This window comes from Macaca nemestrina, chromosome 10 (genome assembly GCF_043159975.1).
Source record: "Macaca nemestrina isolate mMacNem1 chromosome 10, mMacNem.hap1, whole genome shotgun sequence".
Taxonomy (NCBI): domain Eukaryota; kingdom Metazoa; phylum Chordata; class Mammalia; order Primates; family Cercopithecidae; genus Macaca; species Macaca nemestrina.
The window spans coordinates 17,892,639-17,906,803 of NC_092134.1; the positions used below are offsets into that span (position 1 = coordinate 17,892,639).

The 14,165-nt window shown below is 41.3% G+C and overlaps 1 long non-coding RNA gene across 2 annotated transcripts in view; it reads left to right on the forward strand.

Annotated features, from left to right (window-relative positions):
* The first annotated feature begins 1,475 nt into the window (after positions 1-1,475).
* LOC105495307 (uncharacterized) overlaps positions 1,476-14,165 on the forward strand; it is a 28,547-nt gene continuing 15,857 nt past the window's right edge. For both annotated transcript variants that reach the window (XR_011608492.1, XR_011608493.1), the window contains exons 1-2: positions 1,476-2,103; positions 7,137-7,265. This is a non-coding gene — a long non-coding RNA (uncharacterized lncRNA). The remainder of the gene's footprint in view (positions 2,104-7,136; positions 7,266-14,165) is intronic.

Here is a 14,165-nt window from a genome sequence, read left to right on the forward strand (position 1 = left end):
CTCATAAGTGGGAGTTAAACAATGACACACCTGGACACAGGGAAGCTAACATCACACACGGGGCCTGTCGGGGGATGGGGAGCTAGGGTAGGGAGAGCATTAGGACAAATACCTAATGCATGCGGGATTTAAAAACCTAGATGATGGGTTGATAGTTGCAGCAAACCACTATGGCACGTGTATACCTATGTAACAAACCTGCATGTTCTGCACATGTATCCCAAAACTTAAAGTAAAATAAAAAAATAGATAAATAACAAACAAACAAAATCACACACAGGAATGTACACAATATCCTATTAAGTGAGCCACGTCACAGTATAATAGGAATAGTATAGTTCCATTTCTGTTTTGAATTATCATCTGAGTGTATATGTGCATATATTTATTTGAATAAAAAATGTAGATGTCTGGAACGTGACACACTAAACTATTAACAGTAATTGGGGGTTGCCTGGTTTTGGGAAGGATCAGAAGAAAAACAGCTTTTACTCTCTAAAACTCTATAAAATTCTATACTGTTTGAAATGCTAAGAAAAAACATATTTGTGGATGATTTTTAATTATTTTTTATTAACCAGCTTAAAAACGGAGAGGTATAAGACACGGTACCCTGGGTTTCTTCTAGTTTCTCTGCGACGAACTAGTTATGTACAACTAGCTGGTTGTGGAGAGAGGCCCAAAGTATAGGAGAAGGGGAAAAAATGAAGGGGTGTGGGAGAAAGAAAAGAAGGAAACTGGACAGTGGGAAGAGAAAATAACTACACGAGTATAGAGCAACAGGAACTAGGGAAGAATTCTAAAACTCTAGACTCACCTGGAAGTTTGCTAAAAGACAAACTGGGGGCTTTAGCCCTGGAGATCTTGAGTCAGTCGGTCTAGAGAGGACAGGGGAAACTGCATTTTGATGCATCTCCCAGGTGTCTCTCATGAGAAACCATGAACAATGGGGTTAAGGCCCAGCCCCACAACCACTGCCTCTGCAACCTTGGACAGGCTGCTTGACCTCTCTGTCCTTTTGTTCCCTCATATATAAAAAGAATTCCTCACACGCTCATTCTCAAATGTGAGTTTGTATCACAATAGCCGGGAGGGCTTGTTAAAATGCAGATAAAAATGTAGATGTCTGAATCTCTCTTTCTGCAAATTTCTGAGTCATTGGGTCTAGCAGTGAGCCCGATAAATCTGCATTTTGAACAAGTTCAAGTGCTGTCGATGCTGCTGGTCTAGAAATCACTCTTGAGAATCAGGACTTTACCAATAGAACTTCCCTTTGGGACGCTTGAGAAATCAGCCAGTCAACATGGTCAAGAGCTGGCTGGAAAGTCAGGCTCTTTTCCTCCAGACCTATTTGGGTCTTGAGGCCTTGAACACCCATGGGTCCCTTCTCCCCTCTGAACCCAGTTCATCCTCTGTGTCCCAGTTTTTCCATCCCCGAAACACCCAGATCTTCATGCAGGTTCTGCGAAGAAGTGGCAAGAACACAAACCCTGACATCAGCATCCTGCCCACTGGTAGGCAAGCTTTGCTCCTCCCTGCTCCACTCTGATGGGGAGGGGACAGGGGACAGATGTAAGAGCTGTTGAAAGAATTGAGTTAACCCAAGGGAACCACCTGGCACATAGTAGATGCTTTCCCAATGAGATCTGTTGTTTTCAACACTCTATCATGCCTATCTGGTCACTGTCCCTTCCTGGGACACCCTAAAGTGGCTGAAGAGCTGTCCTGCCAGGGACATGACCTGGCTCCTCCCTACTCATGAGTTTCCTGCCAGCCTTTCCCATGACGTCTTTCATTGCTTTTCAGTCCATGATTCATCTAAGCAAACGCTTAGTGTTTTTTGTAAGCACGTTCACCCCAGTTCTCCATCATCAGGGCCACCCGGGAATGCTCTTTTAAATAGCAGATTCTTCTTCTTCTTCTTTTTTTTTTTTTTTTTTGCCAGTTCTTGGGCTCTAACTCAGATGATCTGCATCAGATTCTTTGGAAATGAGGCCACTTCTGCATTGTTAACAAGTTCCATGGATTCTCATGTACGGTGAAGTTGAAGAATCACTGTTCTCCACGATTTTGTGTCTGTACCGGAGAAGTTGGCTCAGAGATGTATGTATATTATTATCATATATTGTTAAAGCTATTTTGACAGATAACATCAATAACAATGACTATAATTATTGAGCATTTACTAGGTGTGAGACCTTATAGCAAGGTGCAGGCAGCAAACTACAGCCCACTCGCCAAATTCAGCTCACCTCCTGTTTTTGCAAATGAAATTTTATTGGGTTCTGTACTGTCTATGGCTACTTGCACGTGCCACAACAGCAGAGCTGAGTACTTGCAACAGGACCCCAGGGTCAGCACAACAGAGAATATGTATTCTCTTACCTTTTAAGAAAAAGAGTTTGCAGAACTCTGCCAGAGATCAGCACAGACCCTGTGTGCTCAAAGGCACTGTGTCCACTCTACCGTGAAATCATGGTCAGCCCTTAAAAGTGATGCCATAGAACAATAATTTCTGCTACTGAAAAATGCTCACATTGGAGAGTTAAGTAAAAAACACAGAGAGGCTAGATTTCAGTCTTGAGCAATTGTTGCTCTGTGCCTCACTCTCCTTTTTGGAAAAATGGCAGCAACAAAAATAGTTCCTCCTGGCATTTGTGAGGATTAAGTGAGAAGACTAAAGTAAAGGGCTTGGCCCCATGTCTGACACATCATAAATACTCTAAAAAAGCCTACAGTCAGTCTTTAATCTGCATGGTAAGTAAGATTTTCGTTCTCTCCAAGTTGCTTGTCCACTTATACTAAATGTTTGACAAAATTTTGCAAAAAGTTATGCATGCCATACAAAAGAACAAAGTCATGCCCTTTGCAGCAACATGGATGGAGCTGGAAACCATTACTCTAAGTAAACCAACACAAGAACTGAAAACCAAATGCCTCATGTTCTCACTTGTAAATGGGAGCTAAACAGTGAATGCACATAGACGTAAAGATCAGAACAACAGTCCCTGGAGACCACTAAATGCGGGATGAAGGAAAAGGGCTCAAAAGCCACCTATTGGGTACTATGCTCACTACCTGGTGATGGGATCGTTTGCATTCCAAACCCCAGCATCATGCACTATACCCATGTCACAAATCTGCAAATACACCCCCGAATCGAAACTAAAAGTTGACAAATTTTAAAAAGTTATGCATGTGCTTGCATAGCTGTATGATAGGCAAAGGCACTGGTTTGCTGTTTGCCTGTTTATTGTCAGGATGGGTCCTGCCTCCTGGAACTTTGCTCTATCCCCACCTACTGTTCTGCAGGACCTCATGATTCTCAGCAAATCACCTGTACATTGCTCCCTGACACAGTTTCCGGTTGCCACCTGCAGTGTTATTTACCTGTGGATTTTGTTGATAACAAATACCTCTGTGTGCCTTTACACAAATTCCTCTTTTCTTCATCTGGTCTTGGTTTCTCTGCCTTTAAAAGGGGAGCGTTAGGAGGAGATGGTCTCTGAGTCCCTTTCTAGCTCTCACATTCCGCTGCCTTGGGATGGCAAGGCAGCTTACACACTTGGAGTTTCTACCACGTCCAGCCCCCTCGCTGTGCTCTGGGGAGAGGAAAGCCTGTAAAACAGAGCTTCCCTCCTTCTGGGCTGCTGGGCGTGGTGACCCTTTCAGCAACTCTGGGATCTGGATTAGGAGCTTGAGCAATGCCCCTAAGCCTTGCACTCTACTTAATTTCCTTGATTTATAGCCAGGATTTCTCACACCTCCAGGGGAGAGAGGTACTGCCATCTCAGTCTGATTCCCAGGCTGAGCTCACAATTCCTCGGCCTGTTTATCCACGTCTTGCTACAACAGAGTCCATCTCCAGGGGCCACTGTGCACCCCTTTTGAATAAGGTGGCATAGCCAAGCCCTGGCTCCTCTCCACCTACTAGGATTTCCTCTCGTGGAGGTGGCTTTGGGTTCTGATGATGCACACATCCTAGCCCTGAAGGCTGCCCAAGGGACAACACGTGAATTTTATCAGCAACCCCTAGTGGGGCCTCCTTGGACCCCTAAGATCCCATTTGTTTGTCTGACATTGGGGGTGGAGACCAACACAGCCCCCAAAGGTAGGGCTTGTTGAGTCTTGGGGCGGCTGGAGGGTGGGTGCAGGCCAGCAGTCGGGAGCAGAAGCCCTGGGGAGGGAGGGTTGGCTCCAGCTTCAGCTGGCAGTCCTTCTGGGTCAGAGGGGAAGTTGAGAAGGGAATCCAGGATCTGACAAGACCCAGGAGGGGAGGAGGTCAGGATAGGGAAATAAGGACGTGAGAATTCTGTCCTCCTTTCTCATGGCTTTCTCCTTTAACTGGAGCCAGGTTTGCTTCCAAAGCAGCTGGTGTAACCAAGCTGAGTCCAGGGAACTGGAAACCCAGGCATATCCACAAGCAATATGGATGGGGAAGTTGTCGCTGTGTATACAGTAGGTGTCCACACAGATGCCACAAGCTTACCTCCTACTGGTCCTTTGCCCAGATGCCAATGTTGACACCTTGGGAACCCTTATGCAAATCTGCACGCAGCTCAGTCTCCTTCTCTGTTTTTCTTCCTCTTTTTTCTCTTTTACTCATTATTCTTCTGTTGTGGTCCTGTCTTTTCCTTGCTTTCCTCTCCTTTCCCAGCTTTATCTCTCCCCTTTTCCCTTGTTCTCCTGTCATTCTCACTATCTCCCCGTCTTCTCTCCCACTCCTCTTTTATATTTTCTTTCTTCTTTTTATTCGGTTTCCTCTTTATCACTTTTATCCCCTTCCCTTCTTCTGTTGCACTTCTTTTCCTCCTGGAACAGTCCTTTTCAGTGTGGTCCCCAGACCAACAGAGCAGCATCACCTGGGAACGTGTTAGAAATGCGAATTCTTTGCCCTCACTCCAGACCTGCTGCCTCAGCCACTCCCGGAGTGGAGCCCAACAATCTGTGTTTTTGTAAGCCTCCAGGGGAGCCGATGCAAGCTAAAGTTTGAGAATCATGATATGAGAGGAAAATGGCAATTTTCAAAAAAAAAAAAAGGAGTACCTTTGAGTGCTGATCCAAAAAGCCATCATTTCTAAACATGTAAAGCCCTCCTGTACCCATTAGCTAATTTGGACATTGGACCACCAGCCTGGCTGAGATGCTTTCAGAAACAACACAAGCAATTACACTCAAGTTCTCTGATTACTATCAGGCTGCTTTCCCCTCGGCCAACCTATATCTTTCCTGTTCCTGGACTCTGCTTTGCTTCCTTTCCTTCTCCGGTTGCTTTAAGGAGTAAGACATCAGGGGACACTGGGCCTTATATCCAGCAGCTCATAGTCAGGATCAACATTTGGCAAAGTGTATTCCTCAGATACTGATAGGGATATTAATAGAAAAGGGTACTGTAGTCAAATACAGGTTGGGAATGCTCAGTAAACAGATTTCTTGATTGCAGAAATTTTTAGAGTCCAAGTGCATAGTAGCTCTTTGTTGTTTCTTCCCCCCGCCCCACCAAGGCTCACTGTGTCACCCAGGCTGCAGTGCGGTGGCATGATCAAGGCTCACTGCAGTCTGAACCTCTTGGGCTCAAGAGATCCTCCAGCCTCAGCCACCAGAGTAGCTGGAACCACAGACGTGCACCAGCATAGTGGCTCTTAAAAGAGGGTCAGTGCTAGTAGCATATCATGAACTTAACCACAGAGCTCCATTTTCCACTGGGCATTGCACAGGATAAGTACATTTGGAAGATGCTAATTCAGGAGTTCATAACCTGACTTCTCAGGAGTGTCATCTGTCTTAGGCAGTGTCTGGTATGGAGGAAAGGAACCAAGATGGTGCTGAGTAGAGTATTTTGACCCTGAAAGGACCTGTGGATGAAGGGAAAGGGCATGTTCAAGAGCTCCTGGGCCTCCTGACATGTCCACCTGTTGGTGTCTAAGTGGGTGATGAACAGCCTTTTGTTCTCAGATAGTGAAGCCAGCTTCCCTCCGTGATACTGACTTTGCTCTGATTTCAGGAGGAGGAATGAGAAAACTATCCTTACATTGCTCTTTTTTAAAGATGCCTAGAACATACCCCTGGAGATTCTCTTCCAGTAGATCTGGCATGAAGTCTGGGAATCTAGATTTTTTTTTTAAAGTTCCCAGGGGCTTGGATATAAAATGAGGGCTAAAAGCCACTGGTTTACATGAATCCATCCATGGTGTTTAAATAATGGTATGTTCAGGGAAATAGAGAAACCAGGGCTGTGTCCATAACCTTTGAAACAGACATAAGGGAAGACAGTCAGATCCTTTTTCTAACATCGTACATGGGGCCATCAGCAGGGAAAATGGACTGTGGTTTTGCTTGGGGGTGGTAACATTGAGGTGGGAGGAGAGAGAGGGAGAGCTTCTTATTTTCCTATAAACCTGAAACATACAAAACCATGGTTTAGATCAGTGACAAATAACCCTCTTTTTTTTCTTCTTCAGAAAGAATTATTCAGGAAAAATAAAACAATTTTATAGCCTATTTTTCCCACTAAATTTGAAAATAGTTTTATTGAGTCCCAAAAGGGGGAAATGTGTTTTTGCCATTGAGATGATCAACCTACTTTTAGCAGCAGAAATCTTTTCTCAAGAGAAGCCTTATATTTAAACTCCAACATATACCATATTTTAAAAAGGTCACACTACTAGAAGAGTAGATGGGAGATCTGAGGTCCAAGTAGTGGGTCGTTTTCTCACTGAGTTTTGGAGGTAATATAGGCATTTTTGGGGAACAAGAATGGGAAACCCATATCCTACTTTATGGATTCCTCCCCCAGCCAAAGTCAATGAGAAAATCAGCACTTCTCTCCCTCCACAAAAATGTTATTTTCCATGAATATTAAATTAGGTCACAACATGATAGCAGCTTCCAAATTTTTAACGTGATACCAAATCTCAAACTACATTTATTTTAATGAACTGGGATTCTAGCAATTGCACCTAAAAATTCCCTCTAATTTTTAGAATTCACATCACTTAAACTTGTACAGAGACTTCTTAATTGTTGCTATTTTTAATCTGGGATTTGATAGAGTTCATGACTTTTTCGGCTCATCTGAAAAGACTACAGCAACAATAACAAAATAAACTTAGTGTATACTATGCTTATTCTTGCAGGAAGAAGTAACTGGAACAGAATCATCTGGCAAAATCAACTGAGAAAAATGGAAAAAAGTACCGCCTGGTTTCCTTACTGGCAATATTTTTAGTGGCAGTAATATCCAAATAATGTGGATCTCAATCAAGGTAATAAACAGATCCATCACCTTCCAAAGTTTTCCTATCTCTCTCTCTCTCTCTCTCTCTCTCTCTCTCTCTCTCTCCTCTCTCTGTGTGTGTGTGTGTGTGTGTGTGTGTGTGTGTGTGTTAAGAACATAACATGAGATCCACCCTTTTAACAAATTTTAAAGTACACATTATTGTATTAACTACAGGCACTATGCTATAAGAAGATCTTGAGAACTTATCCATGTTGCATAACAGAAACTTTATACCCATTGAGAAAACAACTCCTCAAGTCTGTCTTTCCCAGCCTTGGCAACCACTATGCTCATCTCTGCTTTTATGAGTTTGGCTATTTAAGATTTCTCATAGAAGTAGGATAATGCAGTATTTATCCTTCTGTGGCTGGTTTGTACCACTTAGCATAATGTCCTCCAGTTTGATTTATATTGTAAATGGGAAGGTTTTCTTGTTTTTTTTAAGCCTGAATGATATTTTGTTGAGGTTGCTTCCATGACTTGGCTACCCATGAGTGCTACTTGGAAGTATAGATTATCTCTTCAAAATCTTCATTTCAATTCCTTTAGCTATAAACTCTGGACTGGAATGGCTGGATCATATGGTAGCTCTATTTTTAATTATTGGAGGAACTTCTATTTTGTTTCCTAAAATGGCTGTACCAATTTACATTCCCACCAATAGTGTACCAGAGTTCTTTTTTTTCTACATCCTTGCCAACACATCTATTTTCCCTTTGAAAATAGCCATTCTAACAGGTATGATGTGATATTTCATTGTGGTTTTGATTTGTGTTTCCTGATGATTAGTGATATTGAGCACCTTCTCATATATGAGGGGACTTCAAAAATTCGTGAACAAAAACTTTATCTTTTACATTAAAAGATAAAATTTAAAAATGTAAACTTTATTTTTCTCAACGTAAGAATCATCAACTTCAAGACACTTTTGCAAACAGTAATACCAGCCATTTAGTCCATCACTAAAGAACCTTGGGCATTTAACCATGTTAAGACAGTATTTTTTACATTATTAACTGAAGAAAAATGGGTACCATTTAAATATTTTTTTAAGATTAGGAAACCAAAAGAAGTCAGAAGAAACCAAATATGGACTGGAAGGTGGATGCCTAATAATTTTCCATTCAAACTCTTGCAAAAGTGCACTTGTTTGATGAGAGGAATGAGCAGGAGTGTTGTTGAAGTGGAGAAGGACGTTCTGGTGATGATTTCCCAGGTGTTTGTCTGCTAAAGCTTTAGCTAACTCTCCTAAAACACTCTCAGAATAAGCAGATGTTGTAATTCTTAGGCCCTCCAGAAAATCAACAAGCAAAATGTCTTGAACATCCCAGAAAACTGTTGCCATGACTTTGCTCTTGACTGTTCTGCTTTTGCTTTGACTGGACCACTTCCACCTCTTGGTAGCCATTGCTTTGAATGTGCTTTGTCTTCAGGATCATCATAATAAAGCCATGTTTCATCTCCTGTTACAATTCTTCAAAGAAATGTTTCAGAACCTTAATTGTGCTTGTCCAAAATTTTCATTGAAAGCTCTGCCCTTGTCTACAGCAGGTCTGGATGCAGTTGATGGTGTTGGTGCCATTGAGTAGAAAGTATGCTCAACTTCAGTTTTTCAGTTGAAATTGCATAAACTGAGCCAACTGAGATGTCTGTGGTGTTGGCTATTGTCTCTGCTGTTAATCATCCATCCTTTTCAATTAGGTCACACACAAGATGAATGTTTTTCCTTACAAATCATTGTGGATGGGCCACCGCTGTGGGCCACATCTTCAACATTGTCTCCTCCTTTCTTACAGTGAGGTATCCATTTGAAAACAGCTGATGTCTTTGGAGCATCATCTCCACACATTTTTCATAAAACATCGATGATTTTACCGTTCTTCTACCCAAGCTTCACCATACATTTGATGTTTGTCTTTGCTTCAATTTTAGCAGAATTCATGTTGCTTTGATAAGGGGTATTCTCAAACTGATGTCTTACCCTTCCTAGTGCCTCAAACTAGATCCTGTTGAGATGTGTTGTAACAATTTAGTATAAGTTTATTTCTATGTAAAACATTTCTAAATCCATGCCCAGTTTTTTTTTGTTTTGTTTTTTGTTTGTTTTTTTATAATACACGTTTTCCATGAACATTTTGAATTCCTTTTGTACTTGGCCATTTGTAAATCATTGGAGAAATGTTCATTCAAGCACTTTTCCCATTTTTAAATTAGGTTATTTGTATTTTTGCTATTGAGTTGTAAGAGGTTCTTGTATATTTTGTATATTAACCCCCTATCAGATAAACAGTTTGCAAATATTTTCTCCTATTCCATAGGTTGCCTTTTCACTCTGTTGATTATTTCCCTTGCACTGCAGAAGCTTTCAATTTGATGTAGTCCCATTAGTTACTTTTTGCTTTTGTTGCCTATGCTTTTGGTGTCATATCCAAGAAATCATTGCCTAGATTGAAACTTCTCAACCAAGAGAAGCCTAGCACCAGATGGCTTCACTGGGGAATTCTAGCAAACATTTAAATAAGAATTGATGCCAATATATTTCAAGCTCTTCCAAAAAATTGAAGAGGAACAAACCCTTCCAAACATATTTTATGAGGCCAAAATTACCCTGTTACTAATGCCAAAGATACTATAAGAAAAAAAAAACTATAGGCTAATATCCTTGATGAACATAGATGCAAAAATTCATAACAAATACTAGCAAATCAAATTCAACAGTACATTAGAAGTATCATACACCATGAAAAGTGAGATTTATCCCTGGGATGCAAGGATGGTTCAACATATACAGATCAATGAATGTAATATCCCATATTAAGAGAATGAAGGTTAATAAGCATATAATCATCTTAGTAGATACAGCAAAAGCATTTGACAGGATTCAACACCCTTTTATGATAAAAACTTTCAACAAATTAAGTGTAGAAGAAACTTACCTCAAAACAGTAAAGGTTATACATGAAAAGCCCACAGCTAATATCATACTTAGTGGTGAAAAACTGAAAGTGTTTCCTTTAGGATCAGGAACAAGACAAGGATGCCCACTCTAGCAACTTCTATTAAAGATGGTAGTTGAGGCCGGGCGCGGTGGCTCACGCCTGTAATCCCAGCACTTTGGAAGGCCGAGGCGGGTGGATCACAAGGTCAGGAGATTGAGACCATGGTGAAACCCCGTCTCTACTAAAAATAGAAAAAAATTAGCTGGGCACAGTGGCGGGCGCCTGTAGTCCCAGCTACTCGGGAGGCTGAGGCCGGAGAATGGCGTGAACCCGGGAGGCGGAGCTTGCAGTGAGCCGAGATTGTGCCACTGCACTCCAGCCTGGGTGACAGAGCGAGACTCCGTCTCAAAAAAAAAAAAAAAAAAAAAGATGGTAGTTGAAGCCAGAGCAATTAGGGGAAAAAGGAGACATTTAAAAAGACATTCAGATCAGAAAAAAAGTAAAATTATCTCTATTTGCAGATAGCATAATCTAATGACTCCATTAAAAAGTGTTAGAACTAATAAACGAATTTAATAAAGTCACAGGATAGAAAATCAGCATTTAATAATCAGTTGCACCAGGCATGGTGGCTCACACCTGTAATCCCAACATTTTGGGAGGCTGAGTTAGGTGTATAGCTCGAGTTCAGGAGTTTGAGACCAGTCTGAGAAACATGGTGAGACCCTATCGGTACAAAAATAAAAAAATAAAAAAAATTAGTCAGGCATGGTGGCACACACCTGTAGTCTCAGCTACTCAGGAAGCTGAGGTGGGAGTATTGCTTGATCCTAGGAGGTTGAGGCTACAGTAAGCCATGATTGGGCCACTGCACTCTAGCCTGGGTGACAAAGTGAGACCCTCTCTCTCAAAAAAAATCAGTTGCATTTCTATACACTAAAAATAAACTATTGGCAAGAGAATTTAAGAAAGTGACCTTATTTACAATAGCATCAAAAAGATAAACATGCAAAAACAATTTTTTCTACAAACTACCAATAAAAACATCGACACAAAGATTAAAAAATATAATACTATTTACAATAGTATAGCTGTAAATCTGATAAAGCATATACAGGACTAAATGATATACATATACTAAAAAATGCAATATGCCAATGAAAGAAATCAAAGAAGGTCTAAATAAATGGAGAGACATACTGTATTAAAAAAAGAATAAAATACTTAGAAACAAATGTAGCTATAAAGGCACATTGGTACAGTGAAAAGTACAAAACATTGATGAAAGCAATTAAAGAAGATACAACTAAATGGAAAGAAATCCATGTCATGGATTTGAAGACTTATTATTGTTAAAATATCTATTCTACCCAAAGCAGATCTGTAGATTACATGCTATCCCCAACAAAATCCCAATGATTTTTTTAAATAGAAATAGAAAATGTTCTCTTTCCTTGTTTCTACCAGGGTTGAAGAGAGACCTTTTGGGGAGAGTTTGAAGGGGGAATGTCCTTGCGTATGTGTAAGAAAATTGAGGATGGTAAACTGTTCACTGGAAGTGACATGGGGTGAGCCATGAAATGCATCCTCAATGACATCCTTTGACAGACTCAGCTAAAGAATGAAATTCCTTTTCATTTCATTGATCGGCTGTTTGACATGGTCTGGCTGTGTCCCTGCCCAAATCTCATCTTGAATTGTAGTTCCCATAATCCTCACGTGTCATGGGAGGGACCTGGAGGGAGGCAATTGAAACATGGGGGCAGTTACCTCCATGCTGTTCTCCTGATAGTGAGATCACAAGAACTGATGGTTTTATAAGGGGCTTCCCCCCGACCCCTACTTTGCTCATTCTTCTCCTTGCTGCTTCCATGTGAAGAAGGACATGTTTGTTTCCCCTTCTGCCATGATTGTAAGTTTCCTGAGGCCTCCCCAGCCATGCAGAACTGTGAGTCAATTAAATCTCTTTCCTTTATAAATTACCCAGTCTCAGGTATGTCTTTATTACATGAGAACAGACTAATACACTGTTGAAGGACACTTTTTGAATTCTTCATCACTCAGAGGTGAAAAATCAAAGGTCAATTATGCTGCATTTATAAACAAGTGTTTTTGCTACATTTCTTTAAAACTACTCATGATTTGACATTTTAAAAAATGAGAATGGCTATGCCATGACTAGTGAATAGGGAGATGTGAATAATACACATCTTCCATGAATGTTTTGGAGTCATTGAAGCCTTTAGTAATGGACTAAATGGCTGCTATTATTGCTTGCATAATCTGCATATTTGGAAGGTCTCAGTTCATGGGCTACCTTACCCTGGATCCTGGCCAGTCTGAATCCTGTGCACCTGGGGGAGCTTAGAACAGTGGTTCTCCAGTTGGGGTGCCTGGACTAACAGCAGCAGCATAACCTGGGAACTTGTCAGAAATTTACGTCCTCGGTCCCCATCCTGAACCTGCTGCATCAGAAGCCATGGGGGTAGGGCCTAGCAACCTGTGTTATACTAAGCCCCCCAGGACATTCTGGTAGCCACTCAAGTTTAAGCACCCCTGGCCTTTTCCAAGGTTTTGGTGGCTAAGCCTGTTACAAAGCTCCCCCTTTTTTCTGAATTCCCCTCTCTAACCCTGGTCTCACCCTTAATTACATGGCAAAGGTGTGCATTGGGGGTTAAGAGTTCAGACTCGGAAGTCAGAGTTCTGGGTTCTAGATTCAGTTGTACCCCAACCAGTTGGGTGACCATGGCCAAGACAGGTAATTTATTTGTGTTTTGGTTTCTTTACCTGTAAAGGGGGGGGGGAGTGATAATAATAATAGTGTTTGTCTACAATAGTGATTGCAATGATTAAATGAGTTATCACATTAGGGAACCCAAGCAGTGCCTGGCACATATTAGGTGCTCAAGATATGTTACTGGTCGGGAACGGTGGCTCACACCTGTCATCCCAGCATTTTGGGAGGACAACAGGGGCAGATCACTTGAGGTCAGGAGTTTGAGACCAACCTGGACATCATGGTGAAACCACAACTTTACTAAAAATACAAAGAAAAATTAGCTGAGCTTAGTGGCATGCACCTGTAGTCCCAGCTACTCGGGTGGCTGAGCCAGGAGAATCTTTTGAACCTGGGAGGGAAAGGTTGCAGTGAGCCAAAATCGTGCCACTTCACTCCAGCCTGAGTGACAGAGTGAGACTCCATCTCAAAAAAAAAAAAAAAAAAGTTACTAATTGCAGTTATCAGTCTCCCACCTAGCAAGTAAGTGCTTTAGGTAGAGAACACGTGCTCTGATGGATTTTTGTCTATACAGTGCCAAGCTGCAGGCTAGATACCAAGTAGGCACCCCACTGTATCCCCCTTGGTCATGGTTTTCCATTCCTGGCTAAAGTTTAGATCTTGTCCATTGTACTTGTTAAAAAGACAAGGCACTCATTTTTTCTTTTCTTTAATTGAACACCTTGTGCATGCCAGGCAATAGGCCAGGCCCTGTGCAAACATTACCTCACATAATCCTCATTGCCAGTCTAGGAAGAAAGGAATGTCCTTACGTAACAGAGTAGAGGATAGACTCAGAGACGCTCAGTGGTTTCCCTGGTGTCAACAGCTGGGTAAATGGCAGAGCCAGGATTAAAAAGCAGGTGTGTCTGAATTCAACATAGAGGGTTCCTCTAGGGAAGAAGTGAACTCTCTAAGATAGAGACTGCCTTTTCCTTTACTGGAAATACTCTTATAAATTTTTCTAATTATAATGTGACCTATATTTGTTTAAAACTTCAAACAACATAGAAATATGACATATATGGCGAGTGGACATATTCTCGTAACTCTACCTACCAAGAATAAACACTTTGGTAATCCAGTAGGCATAAGCCTGATTTTTTAAGTACATGTAAAAACACAGACATTCACTGTTTTTCTTAATAAAAAACAAAATCATACTTTACAT